This window comes from Oryctolagus cuniculus, chromosome 10 (genome assembly GCF_051225735.1).
Source record: "Oryctolagus cuniculus isolate XC-2025 breed Fujian yellow rabbit chromosome 10, ASM5122573v1, whole genome shotgun sequence".
Classification (NCBI taxonomy): Eukaryota; Metazoa; Chordata; class Mammalia; order Lagomorpha; family Leporidae; genus Oryctolagus; species Oryctolagus cuniculus.
The window spans coordinates 61,623,437-61,650,137 of record NC_142876.1 but is presented as its reverse complement, the minus strand read 5'-3'; the positions used below and the strand labels follow the sequence as shown (position 1 = coordinate 61,650,137).

At 41.9% G+C, this 26,701-nt stretch overlaps 1 protein-coding gene across 6 annotated transcripts in view; it reads left to right on the top strand.

The window, feature by feature from the left end:
* Positions 1 to 4,547: 4,547 nt before the first annotated feature.
* DLGAP1 (DLG associated protein 1) overlaps positions 4,548 to 26,701 on the top strand; it is a 1,086,743-nt gene continuing 1,064,589 nt past the window's right edge. For 3 of the 6 annotated variants that reach the window (XM_070050434.2, XM_008261105.4, XM_070050427.2), the window contains exon 1: positions 4,550 to 5,157. The gene's annotated coding sequence lies outside the window, so the exon portion shown is untranslated. Of the gene's footprint in view, positions 5,158 to 26,701 lie in introns of all 6 variants that reach the window. The other 3 variants (XM_070050436.2, XM_070050435.2, XM_089305878.1) reach the window with 2 other exon arrangements.

Below are 26,701 nucleotides of genomic sequence, written 5' to 3'. Positions count from 1 at the left end.
AGTGTAAAAATAGATTATGAAGATTAATAATGACATTATTTATTCCTTCAGCTGGCTGAATATGCTGTATGCAAACCTGAAGATCAAATCCTAAGTCTGTTATTGGTTTTAAACAATTTTACTTAATATACTCTGTCAAGAACATTTATGTCTCTGGAGAAATTAGAATGCTGTATAATCACGAAAGAATTCTTGAAAGGGTAAAATGTATAGCTAAATTAAACTTGTTAAAGGAGAACTCTCAAATACACTACTTGTAGAAAATATAGAACATTTCTCTATTTAATAGCTACACAATATGTGAATTTTTTGTTAGTTATCAGGGTATTCTGATTCTTTCTCCCCCTTGTATTATTACTCTGCTTATAGATACTTGACCCTAGGCCATGTACTATCAGCACTTCTTAGTATGTATGGGCAAACATCTTTTCTTTGTTGCACTTATTGTTTTGGGATTCCTTCATATTATTTCCAATTTGTAAAATTTTAATGAAGTTTTAAATCCAATATTCCACTCAAATGCATTATTTGATAACTTAATGAAGAAGGAACCAGACTGTGAAATGCTTTATATGTATGACTCTAGCTTTTTTCCTTTTTCTTGATGACTAGAGGGACATTTTAAGAAACAGAGTAAAGGAGATAGTTTATTGATTTAAGAATTTAAGAAAAATGTGGTGACTAATTACAAGTAATGGTGAGGGTTAAGAAACAGCCCTAGACTTACATCAATATTTCTACTTAAGGATTCTCACATGGAATCTAACTGTGACTAATGATGTTAAAAATCATGGTCTTTTTTTTTTTTTTTTTTTTTTTTTTTAGGATTTATTCATTTGAGAGGCAGAGTTACAGAGAGAGGTCTTCCATTGGCTGGTTTACTCCCCACATGGCTGCAATGGCCAGAGCTGAGTAGATCCGAAGCCAGGAGCCAGGAGCTTCTTCTGGGTCTACCATGTGGATGCAGGGGCCCAAGAAGTTGGGCCATCTTCTACTACTTTTCCAGGCCATAGCAGAGAGCTGGATTGGAAGTGGAGCAGCAGGGACTAGAACTGGTGCCCATATGGGATGCCTGTACTGCAAGCGGCACCTTTACTGGCTATGCCACAGTGCTGGCCCCCTTGGTTATATTTCAACTACAGGAACTCTAATGGTATTTGGTGGAGCCAACAATCATCAATGGGAAGAACAAATGAAAAAGTTGCTGATACTGGAGGGAAAGATGGCCCACTTGGTTTGTAGCACTGAATTTGTGGCATCCACACTCACATACTTCCTTTGGGTGGGGATGTTACACACATGAAGCAGTTCTCATTAACCAGTCTCAAATGCTTACATTCTCCCACTTTGTTTTTTGTCTCACTGCCCTCCTGATTTCATTCCACCAGAGGGTGTTGTAGAGATCACCCAGGGTCCTGACTGCAGACCCTTTCTTTTCAGAGACCTCATCCTCACCAATAAGCTCAGCTACATTGTAGGGGATGGTGATTCCAACCTAGAAGAGGCAGCAGGAAACCTTGGGGACAGAGAACTGGGAAGAAAACAAGGGGGAAGATTAAGTCATGGAAGTTTCTAGTGAAATTTTGAAAAGTGCATTATCAATAGCCTAAAATTGTGCATAGAGATCAAGGAAATAGAATACAAAGGATCTTTGTGCTGGGAAAATTAGATAAACTTTATTAAAGCAAAGCTGGCTTGCAGGATACAGGACCCGAGCCATATTACAACTGGTGAAGAGCAAATGGGGGACAATGATAAGAAGAGGATATAGTGTATGCAGATTAATCAAAGGACAAGATAATAAAGGAGGTGGGACAAAAGTGAATACATTGTTTTCTAGACTTTACATTTTTGATAAAAAATGCTAAATTAAACATAAATCACAAATATTTGTTGAAAAGTATGTGAGGCTAACAAAATCATTCCATTTCACTGGACTGGTTATACAAAAGGACTAGAAAGATTATCTTCATATCTCTTCCCTTAATTTACTTATTCTGTTTAACATGAAAAACATTCCCCCACTTATTAAATCTGATGACACGAGTTTTAAAATTTGACCACAGCTTATATCACACATAGGCTTTGATTAATGATATTAAGTTATATAATGACTTCACAAAATATTCTCAAAAGAAATCTGGTCAATTGAGCTCCATAAATAATTGTTGATTATCTATTGAGATGCAATTAATTTGAGGAGTTTTGGTGATCCAAATATGGATAGCTACAGTCTCAAAGATGTAAACCAGATAGTCCAAAGTTTTAACAGAATATGGTAATAACTCAGAATTGTAAGTGTAACATCACCTTCATTAGCTCCAAGGATTAGGACTGCACAACTTCCCGCAGCCACCGTTGTGACTGGAGAAACGGGTAACCACATTGTGAATGGAGAAATGAGAGCAGCTGACTAGCTCTGGCTTGTATTAGTATTTAAAGGCACTATGTTTATATCCATAAGGTACCTGGCCAGACGATATTTAAATGATATTTTTCAATTTCTGGATTAAAAACAAGTCTTTGGGCAACAACAAAAATAAGTGCTATTACTTTTCCTTACACAACAAAGAACTATACAAATGATAATGGAAGTGTCACAGCTAGTGAATGTGACAGACATTTCTCATTAGAAAAAGATTACAACATCAAATTTTTCTTGAGAGTTCCCTGATTTCACTTGGAGGAATTATCCACCCTCAATCACATGTGTGGTAAATCCAGGTGCCTGATTTCCATCCTGGAAGCCAAGAAATCTCTTCCAACTCTGTCACAGCCAAGGAGGCAGTGCCTGTATGAAGCTTGGCCCATCAAATGCTCCACCTTGTGATTTTAAATCTTGTTTCCAGTAACGGGAGGTGAGAAGAAACAACTGGCATTTACTCATGTTGGCTGTGAGGCACCAAACCAAACTGCTTCTGTTTCTCTTTCCTCCTGACCAGCCAGTACCACCTCACATCCTGCCTACTTCCAAGACTGCTTTCCAGTCCCTGCTTTCATTCCGGATGCTTTCAACGTCTTTCCAATACATCACTTATGCTGAAGTTAGCCAAATTTGGCTTTTGTCACTTACAAGCAGAAAAGCCTAACGATGGCAATGTTTTATAGATATTATTGTTGCTGGGTTAAATCTCCCATAATAATTTTCTAAGAAAATCGATTTTCCACTTCAAGGAATTTTATTCATTAAAGTCATCTAATTCAAGTTAGGCCCTGACAATTCTGTTGACCTTCTTATTTATGTGATTCCAATTGAAATCCTATGGATTAAATACATTTACCAATCTGGAAAGGTAGGGTAGTCGTCTTTGTCATATTATAAGGCTATTTACAGGTCAGTGTTTTGCCCTTACATAGTCTGACTTGAGGCCACAGTGTTCCCACAGAGAAGACTAACTTCTGAATTGGCTGGGAGTATCTTTCAGAACACTGTTACAGCAATGGTGAGCACAGGAGTACAGTGAGAAAAATTTATCATTATTTAGTGGTTTAACAAGTGTTGTTTTTTCTTCCTTCTTCTTTATGGAAAATAACTTAGTGAAATTGTGTAAAAGAGATTATTTATCTGAGTCATATTTTTATAGAAACTGTTTTTCACGTCTGCATTTTTAGAAGTGTTTTCTTTAAAAAGAAAATTCTATTAATATTTATAATTAGCACACAAAGCAGATGCTAAATCTTATAACGTTATGGGTACAATTACATAAAGAAGATTATATATACTTTTTAGCATAATGTTCTCTCTGGGAGCTGAAGAACAAAGGACATTCCCTATGAAGATGCCATTTCTGTTTTGAGTGGAGGGAGACAGGAAGGCAGTGATTAGCCACATTCATTTTGCCTGTGTTAACATACTGAGGCTAATCCTCAACGTAATCGTTAATACTTGAAGCAGTGCCTAAGAGAGAAGAACAGGGCTCGGTCCATAGGTGATTGGCTGGTCTCTCTCTGACCCGCAGCTCAGTTCACTTACACACGCAATCCTCCCCATTCTAACCTGCAAGCCAAGAGAATCCCTCCCATTTTCGGAGCACGTGGAGGCAGGGAGCGCAGCTCAGGAACAGGCCTGGCTTCCAGGTGCACCTGGGATATATAACGGGAGTTTACTAAGGCCAGAGGACAGGAGCAGGAGATTCGCTTCGGTTTTCTAATTGCCTTTGGGCCAATACCAAGAGGCACTGGTGGAATATAAACTGTGTGACTTAATCCACACAACCTTCCCGGAGCCCTGGTTGTAGAGCTGGGAAACTGAGGCGCGGGGAACCCCCGCTGGGGAGTACCCGCACTGGGATACCCTGAGTCCCCTTCTACCACACCGGCTCCTCCCTGGCAATTACTTCTCTAAACAGTCCTGTGGGACAGAAGGGCGAGGTCGGCAGCCCGCCAACTCCAACTCCCGTGATGCGAAAGTATCATGAGTTCCACTGCGCCGGTTTAGAAAGACCAGGTAGGAAAAGGGCCGGCCAGAGAGGAGCAAAAGGTTTAATTCTCCCACGGCGCTGCGCAGGGGAACCGACAGGTCACGCCCACTAGCGGGTGGCCGCCTCCGGGCTCCATCCCGGGGAGGCTGCAGGGCTTTCCCCTCGGTCCCGTGCGGAGCCTACTCCCCACCCAAAGATTGCGCGGGTAGCACCCTCGCGCCAGGAGCGCGCTCCGGGAGACACCGGCGCTTCCGCGCGGCCTCGGTGCACGTGCCTGGGCCGGGACCAGCGCGAGTGGCCGCGCCGTAGTAGCGGGGCGGGTGGGAGCGGCTGGCTCCGGGCCGCGGCCGCCGCCCGCCCGCCGGCTCCGGTGGTTGGGCGGAGGAAGCGCGGGACTCCTCCTCCCCACCGTATTAACATGCACCCAGGGGCGGGTGACCAGCCCAGCCCCGCCGCCTCAGCCCGCCGCGTCCCGGCGCTCAGCCTCCGCGCCAGAGGCGAGCGCTGCGCTCCGGGCTCCGCAATCCCGAGGACACGGCCTCACCGACACCTTCGGCCCCGGGGAGGCGGCAGCGGCGGGAGCGACCGCAGCTGCCTCAGCTCCTGACTCGAGTCCTTCTTATCCCCTCGCTGAGAGCGGGTTCCGGCCTCGGGGCACCCCGCGTGCTCCATCCGAGGCTCGCGGAACAGACGGACGGACGCAGCGAGAGAGGGCCGGACTGCGGGCAGCGGCAAGGTAACGCCGGGGGCGCCTCGGGGCTGGGGCGTGCGCGGCGGCGCCGGCGGCGCGCGGGGTGGCTCCTGCTCGCCGCGCGGTCGCCGCTGCCTTCGCCCGTGGAGGAACTGCGGGCTGGGCTCCACTGACCGCTGGCTGCTTCTCCCTAGTCCTCTTCGGCCGACTGGGGCGCAGTTCCGCGCCCCCAGGGACCCCGGAACCCAGGGTCTGGCGCTTGCCTCTCCGGGAGCGCGGTCCTCGCGGCTGACCCCGGGGACCCGGGAAGGGGACGAATTTCTAATTGCGACAGGGTCCCAGGAGGGGGAGGGGATGAGGACAGCGGTCCCCAGTCCCCGTCATTTCCAAATTCACAGCCCCCAACCCCCAATGCACCTTGCATGGTTAGGAAGTGGGGGCTGCTTTACTGCAAGCGATTTCCCGACGCGCTCCTGGGTCGTTTACGAAGCAAGTTGTTGCACTTGCGTTTTGGGTGACATTTTGGCGTTGGTTGTGAGGAGAGACCCCTCCCCCGCGCGTGTGTATGAGTGTAAGAGAGAAAGCCGGAGAAATAGAGACACAAAGAGGCGCGCGCGCACACACACACACGCACACAAATGCACAGGTCCGGGTCCTAAGAGGAGGTCACGGGAGGGGCACCCCAGCCCGCGGCCCCGGCCAGTTCCTGGCGAATCGCGTGGCGGGCGAGGAGATGAGACCCGGTATTCAGCGAGATGAATGAGCGGGGCTGGAGCCGAGACCAAACAGGGAACCTCTCCTCCGGGCTGGGAGGGATAACAAATTGCACTTTCATTGAGGGGCGGCTGCAGCTGCGGGAGGGACCCTCGGGGGCCGCGCGGCGATGAAGACCCTGCATTCAGGACTCGCGGAAGGGGGCTGTCCCCGCTTCGCCGGGCGCCCCGGGAGGCCGTGGGAAGAGGCGGCCGGCGGCTCGGGTGGGTGTTGGAGGGCGCTGGAGACACTGAGCGCCTGTGCCCGAGCGCCGCTCGCCCCGAAGCGCTGCGGAATCTGTTGCCCGAGAATGGGAGGGCGTGCAGCGGGGGAAGGGGCTGGAGGTGGCCGAGTGGCCGGGCGGCCAGGACACAGGCACTGGGGTGAGATGTTGCGATTTGACAGAAGCCAGCGAGGCGCTCCGCTCCTCACTCCCGACCCAGGGAGACTGGCTCCGGGTTGGGGGTTGGGGGGAGGTGGATGCACCCCGCCTCCCTGCATAACACGTGAATTTATGGAATGACAAGGAGGCAAGACGTATAATAAAAGTAACGGTTAAAGACACGTCTTCAGCTTTTGTGATCTTCCTGAATGGCTGCATAGAAAGTGAAGACGGCTTCATTCTAGATACAGCGGGACGCTGGGATGAGGACTAGGAGTGAGATTTTAGGACGGAGGGCGAACGTCTTGCAAATGATCTTTTGTACCAGGAAGAAGCTGTTCCAAAAAGAACAGCCCTTGCGCTGTTATTTATAGCAGCACCATTTCAGTTTCAGGAAGCAACTTTCTCTTGGCCTGGGTCATTTTGCTTATATACCAGTATAGCGATGATTTCCGTCTGCAAGAGACTTAACATGGAGGCAAGACAGGTTGCAAGTATCCTCCTTCATCTATTGCCCAAAGAATAAAGTTTCTTTTGTTTCAGTTTTTAAAAGGGAACTTCAAAGCTGAAAAGCAGTATTGACTATATCTGGGTCAGACTGTGGAATTTAAAAGTTTGGGTTATAAAAGCTATGCTTAGTTCAGAAAATTCATAGCCAGGCATGAAACAGTGTTGATAGAAATCTAGTGTCAGTAGACTCGTTCTTGGTTTTCTTTGGATGATTTGGCCGTCCAGTTTAAAGTTGTTGAAGTTGTCAATCCCTTGAAGTATTCCTAGTACCACTTACAAAATTCTGACTTCAAGCAAACAAATTACTGGCTTGCTTCCTTTGCTTTGTATGAGAAAATCTAATTCACTTGCAGATGCAGATTTTTTAAGATTTTACATTTACCTCTATGTATTTTTATTCTAAGATTAACTTGTCAAAAATACTTTTTTCTCAAAAATTTTAGGCAATATAAATTTTGGCAAAATGAGTTTGATAACGGATATTTAAGAAAAACAGAAGTCCTTTTCTGTCAGAGCTCCATGCATGCAAGCAATTATGTTTTTGGAGAATAATATGTACTTTTTTTTCCTGTGGGAGAATTTTCATGGTTTTACATTGTTAATTTCCTGTTCACCATAAACTTTGTCTTTCCAGGACTAAACACTATAATTATTGAAAGTAAATGAAAACGAGGCCTTCCTCCTAGAATAGAATGTAGCCCATATACAGAAACAGCCTACAACTGTGATGGGCTACTTCTGAAAGTTTTTGGAAAATGGAATTGAAAGATGTTTATTTTAACGGAGAAAATTTTGAAATCCATGTATAGGTTTTTCATAAGTTGCATTTTTCCATGATCATTTTGAAGATTTTTATGCATGGATTTCAATACCCTTTGCACCAAAATAAGCTCATCCGTTTTCCACAAATTTTTGAGGCCTCCTCCCCAACTTTCTAAACTCTTCTGAGCATAAGTGTCCTATTGAATTAAACATCAGAATAGATGGTCATGTACTCTGATTTAACTTAGTAAATATAGATGCCTTTATTCCAAATGAGCCATCTCATTTTTTAGTGTAAATTTTTTAAATAAAATTTTTAATGTAAAATTAAAACTGACAAGAGGGGAACTTGGAACTACTCATTTAGAGATCTGTAGCAGGGTAACAGTTTTAGCTACACAGTGATGGAAAGACTACCACATTGAATGGCAAGTCTTTGGGAAACAAATCAGTGTTTTGATTTTGATTTCACATAATATTTCAGATTCAGAAAGAATAGTAAAATGCAATCTTACAAATATTTCTGGGTGACATGTTTGTGATGGACTCAAATTCACATTATATTACCTCCATGGTCATTTCTGCAAATTGTTTCACCTTTTATCAGAGGCAAGGGAATTGGTTTTCTCTGAGGAAGCATCCAATTGGAAGATTTTTACGAAGATTTCATCTCTATAGAAACCATACTTATATCACTTTTCTTAATTTAAGGAAACGATGTTGTTGTAAGTTCCTTAGTTTATTTTCTCTTTTTTTCCTGTGGTATTTGTTTTTCCCCTGCTAAAGGAACACTATTAAGACAGGAAGGCAAAAGGGCTCTTGGAAACCCAGTCTCCATGTCCCCTACTTAGAAGCAACGCCTCATGTCTATGGTGTGTAACTCTCTGTACATTTTCATTTTCAAGAAGCACTATCATGACGGCCCTTGGCTAGCAGTCTAGAAAACCTTTGTGTTGCTGAGAAACTTGGAGGTTCAAAAGTATCTCATGTTTTACATTGGCTCTCTTATTTCCAGATGATCCTAAGTGTTTGTAATTCTCGATTTTCAAAACAGGAATAATTACAGTGCTCCAAAAACACATCCCACTCTTTTTTTTTTTTTTTTTTTTTTTAATCATGGAGAATCTATAGCCTGATTCCTGCCATTGTTTAAGGTGACTCTCCCTAGATGTGTGTATATCAGGAATTCTTCCTGGGAAATTCTGACATAAAGGAGAATTTAAGAATAGTCTTCTGACATGAACTTTCATTTATTAAACACCCACAGATATGTACGAATGTATGAGATATCCAATGCTAGTTGTTTTCTAACACATTAACAATTTGGCTCATAAAATATATATTTGCTACTTCTTTTTCTGTAACCCTGCAATATACCAACTACAGAGCAAAAACATGGGTTGGGAATAAGAAAACGGGGTGTGTAAAAACGGCAGTTAAAAGGTGATTGACTTCCCCTTGAGGGCTTCTGTTCCTTAGTCTGAGTGCACAGAGGTGGGTTTTGCACAGATGGGTTGACCCCATAATTTTCCATTTGTTGTTCTAGTGAACTGTAGGTGCCAGACGATTGTTGCATGAGTGAGAAATCGGGGATATTTTCATCCTTTCTTGACTTAAGGACTTTTTCCTGGTTGGCGTTTATTGTTTTCTCCTTCCTGTAGGAGTTCATGATTACTGAGTAACAAGTAACATCCCACTTGAGAAAACTAGCTCATGCACAGGAAGCCCCTTTACCAGTATAGCTGGGATACAGTTGTTCATTGACGTGTAGTTCTGAACTAGACATCAATGCTCAGAATTTACTATGAAGGTGCAAACCGAACCCTCATCTCTCTAGGATTTGCCAGAAACTAAACTGTTCATTTCCATTTTCACCCATCACAGTTTGCTCATCTGTTGTCATTGACAATCTCACTCAACCTTTTCTTGTCAGATTTGTAAGCAACAACACAAAAGCAAGCCATACGGCATTTGATTTGGAACCGACAAATCTTGCCAGGTTTCCTTAGTGTTCAGCAGAGCGCCCATCCCGTTGGCGCTGCAGATGAGCAATTAGAAGAGGAGGGTGGTGCTGTGACTCGCTCACTTATCTCCCTGGCCTTGTGTTGGAATCTCTGCACCAGGAGAGATTGGGAACCATAAATGGCTCCCTTAGGCGGCTGGTGGGAAGGTCTCCCTGGGCGCATTTCCAGCTCCGTGGCCTTACTACGTGACAAGGTTTTGGTTCATTTGAAAACATCTGCTAGAGTAGCTTCCCTTTTAATTCTACTACTGGCATGCATTTCTAAGCATGTGATGGGAGGACTGGCATTAACCCTCACTCTAACCTCCTGATTATACCCCTTCCCTGAGGACTCTTTCTTGCTTGGTTTCAATTTCGGTAGAAACTCAGTGTGAAGTCTATTTTTGGACTAGAAATTTCCCTGCTAGTTATCACTGAGATTTCTTTACAAAAACGCATGCCGTGGTTTCAGAGGAAAATGGCATTTTGATCTTGTCTCAGACTTGGCAAACAACTCTACTTTGATATGATTCATCATATCAGAAAAGTACGGTGCCATGGCTCCCTTCAAAGCTATTTTCTTGTAGGCATTAACCTGGAAGGCAAAGTAACCTTTTCATTCTTTCAAACGAGGATGCACTTTCCCATGTAGAGCAGGGGAATCTTGCAGTGTTAGCCATGTGGAAGTTCACTGTGTGAATCCTTGCTCAGGCGATTGAGATAGCACTCACTTGATTTGATAGCTTCTGCGAAGCTCTTGAGGAGGTCTCACTCACCTCTCCCTGGGACACTGTTTCTTACGTTCTTTCCTCTTTCCTGTACTTCAACTAAAAAGCCATTTAATCAGTGAAGCGCTCCAGTTGAATGCAGTTTTAGCTCTTTGGATTTTTTGCAATTGTCCTCTTACAGTAAATAATGAGACCTTGACTTGTGACTGTCTCACTGACTGCCTTCCTCTCTGAACTGTGTGTTCCATGGAGTCAAGAACTAAACACGGGGGCTGACACATGGGATAGCCTGTGATGCCAACTTCCTGTTTGGGTGCTACTTTGTGTCCTGGCTGCTCCACTTCTGATCCAACTCCCTGCTAATGGCCTCGCAAAAGCAGTGGGAGATGGCCCAAATGTTTGGACCCCTGTCATCCCAGTGAAAGATCTGAAAGGCTCCTAGCTTTGACCTGACTCATGGTTGGCAATGGTGGTCATTGGGGAGTGAACCAGAGGATGAAATAGCGCTCTCTCTGTTCCTCTCTGTAACTCATAAATAAATAAATAAATCTTAAAAAAAAAAACATAACTAAACAGGCCGGCGCTGCAGCTCACTAGGCTAATCCTCCGCCTAGTGGCGCTGGCACACCGGGTTCTAGTCCCGGTCAGGGCGCTGGATTCTGTCCTGGTTGCCCCTCTTCCAGGCCAGCTCTCTGCTGTGGCCAGGGAGTGCAGTGGAGGATGGCCCAGGTGCTTGGGCCCTGCACCCCATGGGAGACCAGGAAAAGCACCTGGCTCCTGGCTCCTGCCATCGGATCAGCGCGGTGCGCCGGCCGCAGCGCGCTGGCCGCGCCGGCCGCGCCGGCCATTGGAGGGTGAACCAACGGCAAAGGAAGACCTTTCTCTCTGTCTCTCTCTCTCACTGTCCACTCTGCCTGTCAAAAAATAAAAAAAAAAATAACTAAACATAGTCTGTTCAACAAACAGCACTGATGCATGGTACTTAGTAAGTTCTCAGTGAACATTGGTTGAGGAAACGGAATCAACAAATAAGTGAATGCAGATCTGTTTTGGACTGTTTAAGGATCATAACTCTGAAGGCGTAATCACATGGCCTTTGCCTGGACATTTTTGAGAACACAGGGCTGATCCTAGCATGGCCAAAATGTTATGGGTTGGATTGTGCTACATTTCCCTACTAGGGGATCCCAAGTGTGCAGGTGAACAGAGAGAAGATTCTGAAATAAAAAAGACTAAAAAATGCCCATACCTCCTCTATCTTCTCCTTTTTACTCCAATAAATATACTGAGATCTTACACTTACCTCTCAAAGCTTATTATAAGCTTCTTTCCCACTTCTCACCTTGTGCAGCTGAAGACTCCTTTCTGTGTGTCTACTGACTGTGATACAGCCAGGTTTCCCTGGGTGTCCATTGTTGACTAGTTCTTGTTTCGATATTCCAATCAACAGGTGCTCAAGTCCCTTATATAATAAAAGTGATAGCATAATATTTGTATATAACCTATACACATCCTCCTGTATACTTTAAAGCATCTTTAGATTACTTGTAACACCTAATACGATATAAATACTGTGCAAATTACTATTATACTGTATTGTTTAGGGAATCATAAGAATAAAAGTCTGTACATGTTCAATACAGAGGCAATTTTTAAAAAATTTGTGATCCGTGTTTGAGTCCATGGATATATACATAGGACTGATTGTATTTATATCCAAGTTTTATATTTCATTTTCTATGTATGTGTTTGCTTCATCATAAACTCAGGAGATAACAGAGACAGTGGATTTTATAGGTTCTGCATATGGAAGGGTGCAAAATTTTGCTGAAAACTAACAAACAAATCTCGAGGATGAGAAACGAATGGAGTGGGAGAGACCGAATTGGTAACATTTGCCTTTCTCACCTGAGTCTGAGTTCAGGGTTGCTGCTTAGAACACATGTGGAACAGCTCTCATTTATAGGAAACATTGGACTCTAATTATAAGTGATAAGGATGTGCAGCTTCAAGAATTTCTGTGACTTTTAAAAATTGGAGTTTCTAGCCACACTTGTGGTATATTCTTCTGCATTGTCCTTCTGAGCTACTGGAATGATGTGGTTAGGTGGGTAAACCTGCTGCCTGTACCCTGCTGTGGACTCCAGGAAAGATGATTCTCAACCTGGAAGTGGTCCATGTTTTTATAAACTATGATTTGTACTAAACTTCTCTAGACTTACATGCATTTTTGGATAATTAAAAATATTCTTTGATAAGAGGTCTAAGTTCTAGATGATAGATTGCAGGTATTTGGTATGTATATAGCCTTTCTGAATATGGGCAAACAAAAATATTTATAATATCTTCTGGGCGCTTGTTACTAGAAGATACAGAAGTACAAGGCACAGTTTAGATCCTTGGACAGCTTAAAATGTTATCGAAAGGATAAGTTTAAGATGTTGGAGGACAGGTGGTGCAGTGAGTTAAGCCACTGCTTGGGACACCCTTGTGCTATATCAGAGGGCCTGGGATCAAGTCCTGCTTTTTGCTATCCAGCTTCCTGCTGGTGTGCACTCTGGGATGCTCAAGTTCTTGGATCCCTGCCCCATGCTTGGGAGACCTGAAAGGAATTCCAGGCTCCTGGCTTCAGCCTGGTCCAGCCCAGCCCTACTTGCTGCAGACATTTAGAGAGTGAACCACTAGGTGTACAACCCACTCCCTGTCTCTTTTTCTCTTTCCCCCACACCTGGTACCTCTGTTGTTCCGCCTTTCAGATAAAAATAAAGTTTAAAAAGGATTAAGATGTTGGAAATAGTCAAAATGTGTTACAGAATAAAATTAAGTGCTCAAATCTGTAGGATCAATCACACTTACTTTGAACTTTCTGCGGGGCTGGGGCTCCACCAAGAATAGGATGTTTGTGGAATGCTTTCTGTAGAGCAGAGTCTGGAACTGGAGCTTCATAGATTGGTAAGAATTAAATAGGAAGAAAAGATGAATTTTCAGATAAGGCAAAGTATTTTTAAGGGCGTGGAGATGCAAATGAACTTGGAACATTCCTGGTCTAAGACAGAGTCCTCTGGACAAGCTTACCTGGTACATTTTGACTATACCTGGAGATGAACTGGATTGATAAGGATGGAGAAACACTACAGAAGGTTTTAATGGCTTTATAAGAATATTGAGTTTAGGGGCTGACATAGCTTGGGCCCAGCACCCATGTGGAAGACCTGGAAGAAGCTCCTGGCTCCTGGCTTTGGCCTAGTCCAACCCTGACTGTTGTGGCCATTTGGGGAGTGAACCAGCAGATGGAAGATATTCTCTCTCTCTCTCTCTCTCTCTCTCTCTCTAACTCTGCCTTTCAAATAAATTTTAATAAATCTTGGGAAAAAAAGAATATTGTTTATAGGAGTCACTGAAGGATTCAAAATGGGCAGTAAACACAGAAATGGCCTCACACTGGTAAAAGGAGCTGAGTCTTACACTAGGTGGGGACTGTGAGAAGCATTAGAAGGCTGCTTCACTGACTGAGGCATAGATTGTTTGCAACCAGCTCTAGAGAGGCAGATTTAAAAAAATTTTTTTTGAGACTTTTCAAGTCATTTTTGACTCTTTTCTCTTTTACTCTGTACCTGTATCACCATTTTCAGGTCTTTATTATTGATTTTCAATTATAAAAATTTTGGTGACATCAAAAAATGAAATAATATTGTAATAAGCCTTATGTCTACCACCCAGATTATTAAATAAATCTTTGTACATCCTACTGATACTTTCAGTGCATTCTCTAAGCATATGTTCCTTTGGAAGTACCATGTTCGCTGGATTTTATCAATCCTGTGCATTTCCTTATAATTTACCCTGTGTACACGTGTACTTAATGATATATATGTTTATATATATGATTATATATCAATATAATGATATATATTGAAATATCTTGTTTTTACTGTTTTCAGACTATGAATAGTAGCATACTCTGTGTGATCTTCACCTTACTTTAATTGTCAGAGGTTTATTGATGTATACGTCCTGCTTAGTGCTATATACTTTTCCATTGTATGACAACAGCATGTTTACTGTACCAGTTATCTATCTGTGGACATGTAAACCATTTCTAAACAAAGATTACTGTGAGTATTCATTTGCACATCCCTTTTCCTAAGGAAGGAGGTTTTCCTTGGGGTATTGCCCTAGGGATGGAATTTCAGGTGGTATTTGTACCTTCACCTTTGGCAGATAATGCCAAATTATCAAAATCTGTTCTACTTATTTGTATCCCCTCAGCACTCTGAAACAGTTCCTTTTGTTCCATATCCTTGCTAATAATTGGTAAGACTTTATATTTTACCGCTCTTATGGATGTGAGATGATACCTCATGACTACTACTAATGTTGGCCATTTTTGTTCTTTATTAAGATCCTGTTTTTTGCAGACTGCTTATTTTTTTAATTTTTTTTTTTTTTAGATTTTATTTATTTATTTGAGAGTTGCAGACAGTGAGAGGGAGAGACAGAAAGGTCTTCCTTCCGTTGGTTCACTCCCCAAATGACGCAATGGCCAGAGCTGCGCCGATCTGTAGCCAGGAGCCAGGTGCTTCTTTCTGGTCTCCCACATGGGTGCAGGGGCCCAAGCACTTGGGCCATCCTCTACTGCTTTTCCAGGCCGCAGCAGAGAGCTGGAATGGAAGAGGAGCAGCCAAAACTAGAACCAGTGCCCATATGGGATGCTGGCGCTGCAGGCAGAGGATTAACCTGCGCCAAGGCACTGGCCTCACAGACTGTTTATTTATTCAAGCTGTCTACTCTCCTGCTGCTTTTAAAAGTCATTAATTTGTGAAAGTTACTTATATATTCTGGATACCAGATATTTTTGTTAATATGCATTTCAATGATCTCTACCTAGTTGGTAGCTTTTTTCTGTGATGTCTTTGAGTGAAAAGACTATGTTTAAATTTTAAAGTATATACATTTTTGATTCTTTGTGGTATAGAAATGTTTAAAAAATTTTTCCAATTCTGAAATGATCAAGATTCTGTATTACCCTTTCATATCTTGTAAATTATTAAAGTTTTATTTTCACATTTAGTTCTTCAAGACTTTCATTTCATGGTTATTTTATAAAGCACTTAATTACGTTCCAGATTTGGGCAAACCGCCTATCTTCTGCCCTTGGTTTCTTCCTCATCCAGTTAGGATGCGAGGTCTTTGTACTGGGTGGATTTGGCTGCTGCTATCTGACTCCGTACTTCTTCACTTTATGCTTGGATTACACAGAATCCTCTTCATGAAACTTCTTGTCTATGGGGTCTTCTTCTGATGAATTTGCATCAAGATTTACTTTTCTAAAAACCAGCAATGTGGATGTGAGAACCTCCCCTTTCTTCCTTGAGACCTCTCCAAAGGCAGCAATCCCATGCTGACTTCCTTCCCTGCTGACTCCAGCTCCCAGTGGGGGCCTGGATCATGGCTCACCTTCAGATGTGTCCGTGCACCCCGCGACACTTATCCTTCGTTCTGTTCTTAACATTTATTCCAAAAATTTTATTTGAAAGCAGAGAAAGAGACAGACAGACAGTGGACGTTAATTAATCTCTTGATGCAACCTCTTCACACTATGCCCCACTGCTGGTCAGACTGAGCAGCTCTGGCCTTTCTTTCCTCTTAGTTTCTTAGTTTGTTTTTTTCTTTAGGCATTTAAATTCTATTTGAATCATTAACAGTGGGTTCCCTAGAGAGTAGGGCAAGGGCAGTGAGTGATCCTCTCTCCCTTCATGCCCTCTGTCTAGTTTGATTGTTTTAGCACAAGCCAGGATTTCTTTTCCAATAATTGTTCTAAAGCCCCTTGGTTCTTTAAGGCCCAGCAAAACTTCACCTCTCCTGCGAAGCATTTTACAACTGCTCTCACCGAGGTGAAACTCTCCTCTGAATTCCAGTTGCATTTATCTGGATCATTTACTTTATGATTTACATTTTAAACATTTTATGTGAATACTCCTGGATTTTAAGCTCCTGTAAGTGATGAATTAGTTTATGTTTTGGCATCTCTCATAGGCCCAAGCCCAGCAGCTAGCAGAGTGGTTTTGAATGGGTAGCAGCTGCTTTCCTGATGATTGGTAATTAGTTATTGGAGATGACGTAGGCTAAGTAGAGATTTGGAGCTTTAGGATACTGGAAATAGTGACATTACTGGGTTTCAGATGGGAGCTAATTTTCAGTAATTGAGCTGTGTTTTGATTATGTTGGATTTTAAAAAATGTTTTTAAAATTTTATTCTATTTGAGAGGCAAAGAGAGAGAAAACAAAGAGCTCCCATCCAACAACTCACTTCTCAAAAGCAATGCAGCTTTCCCGAGTGGATAGCAGGGACCTAACCATGTGGCTTATTATTTGCTGTCTTCTGCATTGGCAGGAAGCTGGAATTGGGAATGGAGCTGTGACTTGAATCTAGGCTCTTGCAATGGGATGTGTTGTATCACACAATATCTTAAACATTGTACCAAATGCCTAACCCTTTTTGTCTTGATTTTTGAGATGATGTTCGATATATCTCATAAGCAATTTGGAAAGTATTAAACCTGGAGTGATGGCCGGCGCCGCGGCTCACTAGGCTAATCCTCCGCCTTGCGGCGCTGGCACACCAGGTTCTAGTCCCGGTCGGGGCACCGGATTCTGTCCCGGTTGCCCCTCTTCCAGGCCAGCTCTCTGCTGTGGCCAGGGAGTGCAGTGGAGGATGGCCCAGGTACTTGGGCCCTGCACCCCATGGGAGACCAGGATAAGTACCTGGCTCCTGCCATTGGATCAGCGCGGTGTGCCGGTGCAGCACGCCGGCCGCGGTGGCCATTGGAGGTTGAACCAACGGCAAAAGGAGGACCTTTCTCTCTGTCTCTCTCTCTCACTGTCCACTCTGCCTGTCAAAAGAAACAAACAAAAAAACAAAAACAAAAAACAACAACAACAAAAAAAAAACAAAAAAAAACCTGAAGTGATATGGAATGAAATGCTAAGATAGGTATAAAATGTTGGCAAAGGAGTTACAGCTAGGAAGTGGTTACCAGATTCATGATACTTGCAGTTGTGTTGTGTTGTAGATAGGAAATTTCATTTCCTCCCCTAGTCCTGATTCATCGAACTAGTTAGATGACGTTGGCTAAGTTAATTTTACCAAGCCCAGTTTTCACATCTGAGCAACAAGAATAACAACTTGCACATCAAATTTTTTGAAAGGTCTAATTAAGCTTCCCTATATAAAATATCTAACACAAATGTGGGCTGCTAATAAGCAATTAACACATGCTCTTACCAATCATCTTTTTACATCAAAGGACTACACAAGATTTTTAAAGTTATTTGTTTAGTCATGTAGATTTTTCTTCTCCTATGAAACAATCCCTACATCTTACTATTTTGTGTTCCTTTATTATCTGATGACAATGGCAGCAGTTTATTGAACAAATTCAATAATAGCTAGTATTTACTGAGCACCCTGATCTTTGTACTCATGCAGGATAGAGCTTTCAATATAGCTGGTAGGCTTTATGTCTTGCATCTCTGGGGAGCAGAGACCCAGGTACCCTGTAGCCTAACCCTGTCTTACGTGGTACCCCCTGCTGGGAGGATAGTACAAACATGATCATCACTTTCATTCAAGGAGTATTTAATTGTATTGATGAGAAGATATTCTCATTGAAAAGCTGAGTGTATCTAAAGCAGCATCCAAAATGTAAGTATCAGTTTACTTTTGTCAGAACTCTTTCCTTTTGCTTTTCTCTCTCTCTCACTAGAGATGAAAAGACAGAGACAGAGAGCTCCTCTCTGTGGTTCACTCCCCAAATGCCCACAACAGCAGAGGCTGGGCTTGTTTAAAGCCAGATCCTGGGAGCTCATTCCTGGTCTCCTATGTGGGTTTCAGAGGCCCAGTGTCATCTGCTGCTCCTTGGGGTGTGCATTAGGTGGAAATTGGCCAATATGAAATGCGGGTGTTCCAAGCACTTAGGCCAAATGCCCATATCCAGGATCACTGTTTCTTAAAGTAAGATGGGATACAGAATGGACGGACAGGTCAGGCAGAAAGAGGCAGTTACATTTGGTTCTTTTTTTTTTTTTTGGACAGGCAGAGTTAGACAGTGAGAGAGAGAAAGGTCTTCCATCCGTTGGTTTACCCCCCCCAAAGGCCGCTAAAGTCGGCGCGCTGCGCTGATCTGAAGCCAGGAGCCAGATGCTTCCTCCTGGTCTCCCATGCGGGTGCAAGGCCCAAGCACTTGGGCCATCCTCCACTGCACTCCCGGGCCACAGCAGAGAGCTCGACTGGAAGAGGAGTAACTGGGACAGAATCTAGCACCCCGACCGGGACTAGAACCTGGGTGCTGGCGCTGCAGGCGGAGGATTAGCCTAGTGAGTTGCGGTGCTGACCTACATTTGGTTCTTGTGGAAGAACTTCTCCCTGGCTCTTGGCAGTGTTTGTGCACCTGTCTTCTGATTGCAGCCACCTTGCTGTGGTTTGGACAGGATTTGGCTCCCTATCTTGTGGAATTTTAAACCCAAATCACAAATTTATAGTCATAAGAAGTTATAAACTTAATCCAGTTAATCCAATTATTGTGATTAGAGGTGGGCCTAGAAGGGCATTCTTGGGTTACTGAGGATATGCTGTTGTAAACGGGTTCTTGAGAGAGGGTTATTCTGAAAGTTGAGATGGGCCAAGCTTCTCTCTGCTTCCTAGCCAGCCATGTGGTAACTCCCTGTGCATTGCCATTCTGCAGCCTCACTGGAAAGTTCAAACAATGGAGCTGTCTGATCTCGGCCTGTGAACTTCCAAAACTGAGCCAAAATAAACATCTTTCCTTCCTGAGTGGTTCGTCTTAGGTGTTTCACTGTGGTATTGAAAATCTGACTAATATCCAGCCTTTCTGCCCTGTGTGGGCCCTCTTTTCACCTCCTTGTCCTGTGTTTTTAGTTAACTGAGTTTCTGTCCCTCAAAAGAGACTTGACTCCTCTAGAGCCTCGGGTGATTACTGACATCATAAATAAGAGTGTCAATTGTTAAATCAACAACAGGAGTCACTGTGCACTGACTCCCCATGTAGGATTTCTGTCCTTAATGTGTTATACTATGGGAATCAACAGTAAACCTAGTATTCAAACAATACTTTATACTTTGTGTGTCTGTGTGGGTGCAAACTATTGAAATCTTTACTTAGTATATACTAAGTTGATCTTCTGTATATAAAGATAATTAAAGATGAATCTTAATGTAGAATGGGATGGGAGAGGGAGTAGGAGATGAGATGGTTTGTGAGTGGGAGGGTGGTTATTGGGGGGAACTGCTATAATCCAAAAGTTGTACTTTTGAAATTTATATTTATTAAATAAAAACCTTTTTTTAAAAAAAAAGGAAAAAAACAGAATTAGAGCGCTTTACTGATTGGCCAAGTGGGAGCTGTCCATTTCTTTTTTAATTAAGGGAAAGATTTCGGTCAGCTTTACCTAGATTCTTTGAGCTTTATAGTTTTCATTCTCTTGTACAGTAACAATGTTTCTTTGTGGCTTGGGTTTAAAGCAACATAGAATGCAAAACAAAGCACATCTTATGCCTTTGTTATTTCAAGGATCCCTTTTGGGTAGAAATATTGGCATCCATAAAGTGGCTTGAGTTGCTCCACAAGGAGCTGACTGATATGTACACATTTAATGTGACTTAAGTGTCGGCAGTACCAATTTACGAGTAGATTGTCTTCCAAAGGTATATTTATGGGCTTAATATTTTGGGACATGGAGTAGAATTTTCCCAAAGAAACTGCTACATGTTGATGGCTAGCTTCGGACTTCAGTGTTTTCACAGTCTTTTTGACCCATATTCTGCAAACCCAAAGGTAGCATTCTAATGGAAACCATAAATTTAGAATCGTATATCTGTGAAAAAATAAATTCTGCATTACAGCCAGGAACACACACTATGGCATGCTGCAGAAAACGGACACCCTGGCCCTGCTAATGGTTGGTGCTGGGTGGTACTCAGGCACCAGCCGCTTCCCCTGCACAGCTGTGGTTTACGTTGGTCTAGGACCTCAATCTAATGAGGGGATATTGGAGCCTACAGAGCTTACTCAGGGGCACTAACAGTTGTTAAATAACAAATTTATATAAACTACTTTTTTTTTTTAATGAATACTAGAGTAAAGGAAGAAAATATGGAATGGTTCAGGTGTCCCTATTACATTCTGCAGGGAGAGCCAAGATATGTTCTATCTAAATTATTTAAATTATTTCTGTGTGTTAGGGGTCTATAGGTAGAAATATGTTATTTTGAACTCAGGGATTTTTTTTTCCAGTTTTTTTTTTCTCCTGTGTGTTTCTGATTCTGAAGATACTCGCTTTTGGATGATAGTCATTAATAACTCATTAATTCCTTTATCTAGTCATTTACAAATAGCAATTTATTGGAAAACTACTTTGTGTAAAGTAAGCACTCTTCTAGATGCTTTGAACCCAGTCTTAAATAAGAGCAACAACAAAAGATAAAATGTCTGCCTTTATGAGTTTACATTTGAGTGGGCAACAACTTTTTTTTTTTTTTTAGAATGTTAGGAATACCAGCTATGAAAGAAGAAAAAAGAATTAAATCAGGAGGGGTTGGAGCACCCTGCTTTAATAACGTACTGTTATGTAAGAGTACCTCAAAAAGTTTCTAGAACAACATAAAATTAAAAGATGTTTATTTTGGCATTTGTATTTTAAAACCCATGCGTTTTTTTCTCAATATATGTATTAGTCAATTTGCATTACTTCAGTTGAAATACCTAAGAAGAACTTCTTAGGAAGGAAGATTTATTTTAACTTAAATTTTTGTAGGTTCACAGTCCAAGATCAATCATCAGCACCATTTGTCTGACATCTGAGGAGCAGAATGTGTTGAGTGGGAGGATACATGGTGAGCTAGGAAGCAGAGAGACAGTGAACATGCTCGTCCTCCATATCCATGTGTCTCTAGAAAGCCAACATGTTTTTAACTGGGGGTCGATCCCAACAAGCTAATTCAATCCAGTCATTTCCCTAAGGCCCCGCCTTCAGATACCATAATTGGATTAAGCCTCCACTGTTAATCTATTAACTATTAATATTAATCCAGTAACCATTAATAAAAGTGTTTGCGATTTAAGCATCTGCACGAATTCAGGGAGCAAACCTTGTAGAACCATGACAATGCACATTTTAATGAACTTTTAAAAGACTTCCTGTGCGCATGAATTCTACTCTTCTGTGAATGTTTTGAAGTACATTCCTATAGGGAAATGAACCTTTCTTGTTTTTAAATTTAGACCTACACTACAAATGCTGCAGCTTTAGGATTTGGAGAGGCTCTACAAGAAAGGCATTAATTTGTCATTCTTTTGCCCTTTCTGTTTTAACAGAGGTCTCTATACTCATCAGATATGTCCTTGCTTGTTTCTTTTTTTATGCTCTAGGATATATTTCCTACAAATTTGTATATTTTGCAGTAATAATGCTAGTAGTAGTAATAATTATATTTTATTGAGTGCTTACAATACAATAAGCATCTTATATAAAAAGGCATCTTTTTTTTTTAAAGATTTATTTACTTATTTGAAAGAGTTACACAGAGAGAGAGGAGAGGCAGAGACGGAGGGAGGGAGGGAGAGAGGGAGGGAAGGAAATTTTCCATCCTTTGGTTCACTCCCCAATTGGCCACAATGGCCAGAGCTGCACCCATCTGAAGCCAGGAGCTTCTTCTGGGTTTCTCACACGGGTGCAGGGGCCCAAGGACCTGGGCCATCTTCCACTGTTTTCCCATAGCAGAGAGCTTGATTGGAAGTGGAGCAGCTGGGAATTGAACCGGCAGCCATATGGGACACTGGCACTGCAGGCAGTGGATTTACTTGCTACGCCACAGTGCTGGCCCTGGCATTTGACTTTCATACTAGTCTTACATAAAAAGTGAAATCATGCTTAACTGAATATATTTGGAGGTCACAGAACTACCAAGGGTACAGCTCAGAACTGAACTACTAAGGAGTGGTAGCAGTAGTTGTATACTCCCACAGTGCCTAACCCATTCTGTGACATTGGTTGTCATCCAAGAAATATAGAGTAAAAATGAAAACCAAGCAAGTAATAGTATTGCAAAATTGGTAAGTATCAGAAATGTGTCACTAGCAGCTGCCTGTGTGATATACCTTCCTCTTTTAGGTTGTTTTTCTCAACAGTTTGGCCGGCCCAGGAGGTAATTTGGAAATTCTTGAAGTGTCACTGCTCTTATTTTTTCCTTAATTCCTTTCTACTGTTTCCATACATATCATAAATGGAGAACACAATAGGAATAAAGTTGCTTCTGCTAAAATATCACAGTCCTCTAGTCTGAAAATGCAGGTACTTTGCTTAGTAAAGGAGTTGTAGTAAGAGTCTCCATGTTCCCTTTCCCCCAGCTTCACTTCCATTTCCAATACTGCCTGCTTCAGTGAATTCTGTAAGGGAACAGGCCCTTTTAATGGCATCAAGAACAAAGTGCATAAACAGGTTGTGTTTGGCTCACCTTCCCCTTTCCACCTGTCTCTTCCCACTTGTCAGAGAAATTTTGCATGACAGAGGTGAATCTCTGTGGATCTTTCTAGGGGTGTGACCATCTGCTCGCTCTGGAGAAAATCACCCTCTTCTTTCCAGGAAAGGATCTGTCTCTGCAATAGAATCTTCAGCTCCCTGCCTCCCACTGGGTAATCTATTTGAAAGGATAAATGAACACATACCTCAAAGACAAAGAAGCACAAACAGATGAGGTCTGCAATAAGGACACAACTTGCAGAACACAATTAACAAACCTGGCACACCGTCTGCAAGGTTCAGATAAGGACTTTAATGGCAAGGTGGAAAAAGGAGTTAGATCATCCTCCTAGCGTGTACCTGGAAAAAAGCACTCATTATCTTTGCAGTTCAACCTGATGAAATTAAAAACATCCATCAGTGTAAGTGTACATTGATAAATCAACGTGGGTATTCTTTTAAAATTAATTATTTTATTATTTAAAATTTTTGACTAACATGTAATACTTGTACATCTTTATGACATACTGTGCAATATTTCAGCAGTATACACAGCTCAAACCAGTCGTACATGAATATTAACCTTTCCATTTCCTTGTCTTTTCTTTGTGTTTGGGATCCCACCAGCTCATCTCTTCCAGGTCTTTATACAGCATATTATACAGTATTGTGAACTCTTCATTTTACATCAAAGTAATTCAATAGGTTCATAAAATCCTAGAGTGCTACTAATATCATTTGTTTTAAACTTTAACTTTTTAAGAAAAAGGAAGGTTAAATTAGAAGCATCTTTGCCTGAAATCTGAGTTAGTAGAAGCTGACAAGAGGGGGATTTATATATAACTGATAGAACAGCACTCACTTTTGTAGTGTCCTTGCTGTCTTTGTAGTGTCATAGATGAAAAACACAGTTTGTAACTTAAGTGTCTTAAATCTTTCCCCTGATTTTCTGTATGGACTATTACCAATGCTTTTGTTGCTGTTGTTGTTGCTGGTTTGGATTGCTTTACATTCCTGACCCAAAATAAATTGGAATGTTTAGTTGACTTAGGCCATAAGCTATGGGAATGTTTTAGAGAGATGCTAGTAAGTAAGAGGTTAACAGTGATGCACTAACATGCTGAAAACAGGAGATGTATGGCCAAAGGCTTGACTGTTTTTCAATCTGCAAACTGCTATATTGAATTCAAATTAAATTTATATTGGACATGCTCTTGAAATGAATTTTCATGTACATGTGTTGAATCTACATAAGTGAATGTGTGCTATTAGAAAGTGTACAATTGGAATTGAGTCGCTCATATTATAGTCATAGAAAATATCAGGATCATGAATAATTTTTATCATATTTTGTACAATTTGTCTGGGATTTTGCCCTCTCCCCACCCTCCATGCCTCTTCACAGAACTGGTCCCCTCTCATCAACGCTGCTGTGGACTACCCTGTGTAAAGGAGGTCAGCTTGGCCCCATCATTCGCTTTCTCAGCACTCTGCTTAGCATGGAGCATCTTAATAAACATTTGCTCTTAATAAGAATGAACATGTGGTACAAAGCTCGAAAGATTTAAATTACTTGCCTTTAATAACAGTGAGGTGTACCTTAATTTAAAGCTTTAGCTATTTATTAGTTAAAGAGGTTGTGTTTAAAGTTTTAGGTTTTAAAGTCTGAGTTCTACAAGCATGTCAGCTCCTAATAAGCACTGGGAACATATCAGTAGATGTGGCTTCCTCACCATTTCAGTGGCCTCACAAGATGATGACTAAAGAGGACAGAATTCATGGAGGTAGCAGGTGACGAGAGGTTACAGGTACTTCAGGAGGCCTGAGTAGGGTCACGCAAGTCAGCAGATGGCTTTCTCTGAAGTGAAGATCAGGCATGGCAAGCCTACCCACATCTTCCCAGAGCATTTTCAGTTAACTCACAAGAAGCTCCTCTTCTTCCTCCTCACATTGTTTTGCTGATAGTAGTGTTCTGTGGCAGACTGTCATACTCAGGGTCTAAGTTTACCCAATTGTCAACTGACAGGGACAATCAAGTGATTTTGATATAATAATATTCTTTTTTATGATCATTTCAGATATGAAAGGTGTTCCTCAGATTCAGCAGTATATGAAGTATGCGCTAGAGTTGAGTGACTTCACAGATTTTAAGATTGATCATAAGGATGAGCAGGCTAGGACTCTAGCAGTTAAATTTTGCAACCCTGGGAAGGCTGTGAAGGAAGCTTGAGTGTGTTTTTATAAGTGCCAGGGTGGGTGGTAAGTGTCACAAATGGAGCTGTAGGTAAGCTATATTTCTTCAGGGGGCTGTGGGATACTCTTTAGAGGAGGGTATTTGATGAACATGGTGAAGGAATAAATTTGTAAGGAGGATGGATGCAGTTGGGGAATAAATGAGTTGTATTAGGATGGAGCATGAGAGTTTTGAAGTTTTCTATGTTGTATCTTAGGTAAAAATCCTATCTTATTCTATGAAATTCCAAATCAGATTTATTTTTTGTAATATATCAGCAGATGAGTGACACCTCAAATAATCTGAATATATATATATATATATAAATAAAGAATAAATAAATGTTTTGAAAACTTTGGAGGATCATGGACCAAAGCATGATAACCAAAAATTGCTTACTAATTTCAGAGGAGAGAGTAAGAGAGAGAGACAGAGAGAGGGAGAGAGAGAGAGAAAGGCAGAGATTTCCAATGTGTTAGTTTATTCATTGGATGACTACAATAGCAGAGACTGGGAAGTTAGCAGCTAGGAACTCGATTCAGGCCTCCCATAAGAATGGCAGGGGGACCTGAACTCAACTTCTGTCAGTGTGTCAGTTTGTCCCATCATCTGTTCCCAGAGCATTGGCATTCCTTGGAGACTTTCTTGGATTTCCCTTTTTACTGTTTTATCATTGTTTGGGAGAAACTTTTTTGTTTTTTTCTAAGTCCCAGCAGCTTGCAAAGAGAAAACCAAAGTTTTCCTTCCATTGTAGAGATTTCTCTTTTGTTTCCTAAAGATAAATTGAGTTCTCTAGAACAGTTTATAAATAATTGATGCTGTTACCCAAGTACTTTATCAGCATAAATAGGACTTTGATTGAGTTTAGCCTATCAGTAACTGTTAATAAAGTGTTTTAGTTAAGCATAATCACCCTTAAACCCCATTGAAGATTATAAACTCATAGTTTTAAAGAAAGAAGTCACCTCACGTTCATAAAGATATTTTGCTGAATCCAAAAGAGGGGAGTTTACTATAACAGATGTGTTAACTTTGAGATGCATCAGTATCTGTGCCTTATCTACACATTGAATCACACAGGAAGCTTGTAAAAAAAGGCAGATCTCAGACCTCTCTAAAGTTATCTCAGTAGCCATTTCTAGAGCAGGCTCAGACATGAATATGGTTCTAAAGCTGGCCCCATGTTTCTGGTGTATATCCAAGTATTAAAGCTGATGACTGCTGGCAGTGATTCTCAAAATATGGGCAGGTGAGGGCGTTCAGGCCCAGTGGGCTAAGCAACCTCTGAGGCTGCCTATATCCCAGATAGGGGTGCTCCCAACTTTGCTGCTTCTGATCTAGATTTCTACTAATATTCGTCCTCGGAGGCAGCAGGTGATAATGCCTGACGTGCCGGGGTCCCTGTCAGATGTGTGGAAGACCCAAATTGAGTTCCAGGATCCTGGTTTTGGCCTGTTCCAACCCAGGCTATTGTGAGTATTTGGGGGAGTGAACCAGTAGATGGAAGAGTACTCTATCTTTCCTTTTCAAATAAATATAAATCAATAAATAAACATTTAAAAAAAAAAACAAGAAAGTACCAGCAGCATCATGTCACTCAGGAACTTATTAGAGATGTAGAATCTCAGGTTTCAGTTCAGACTGAATCAGAAACTCCAGAGCTGGGGCTCAGAAATCAGTGT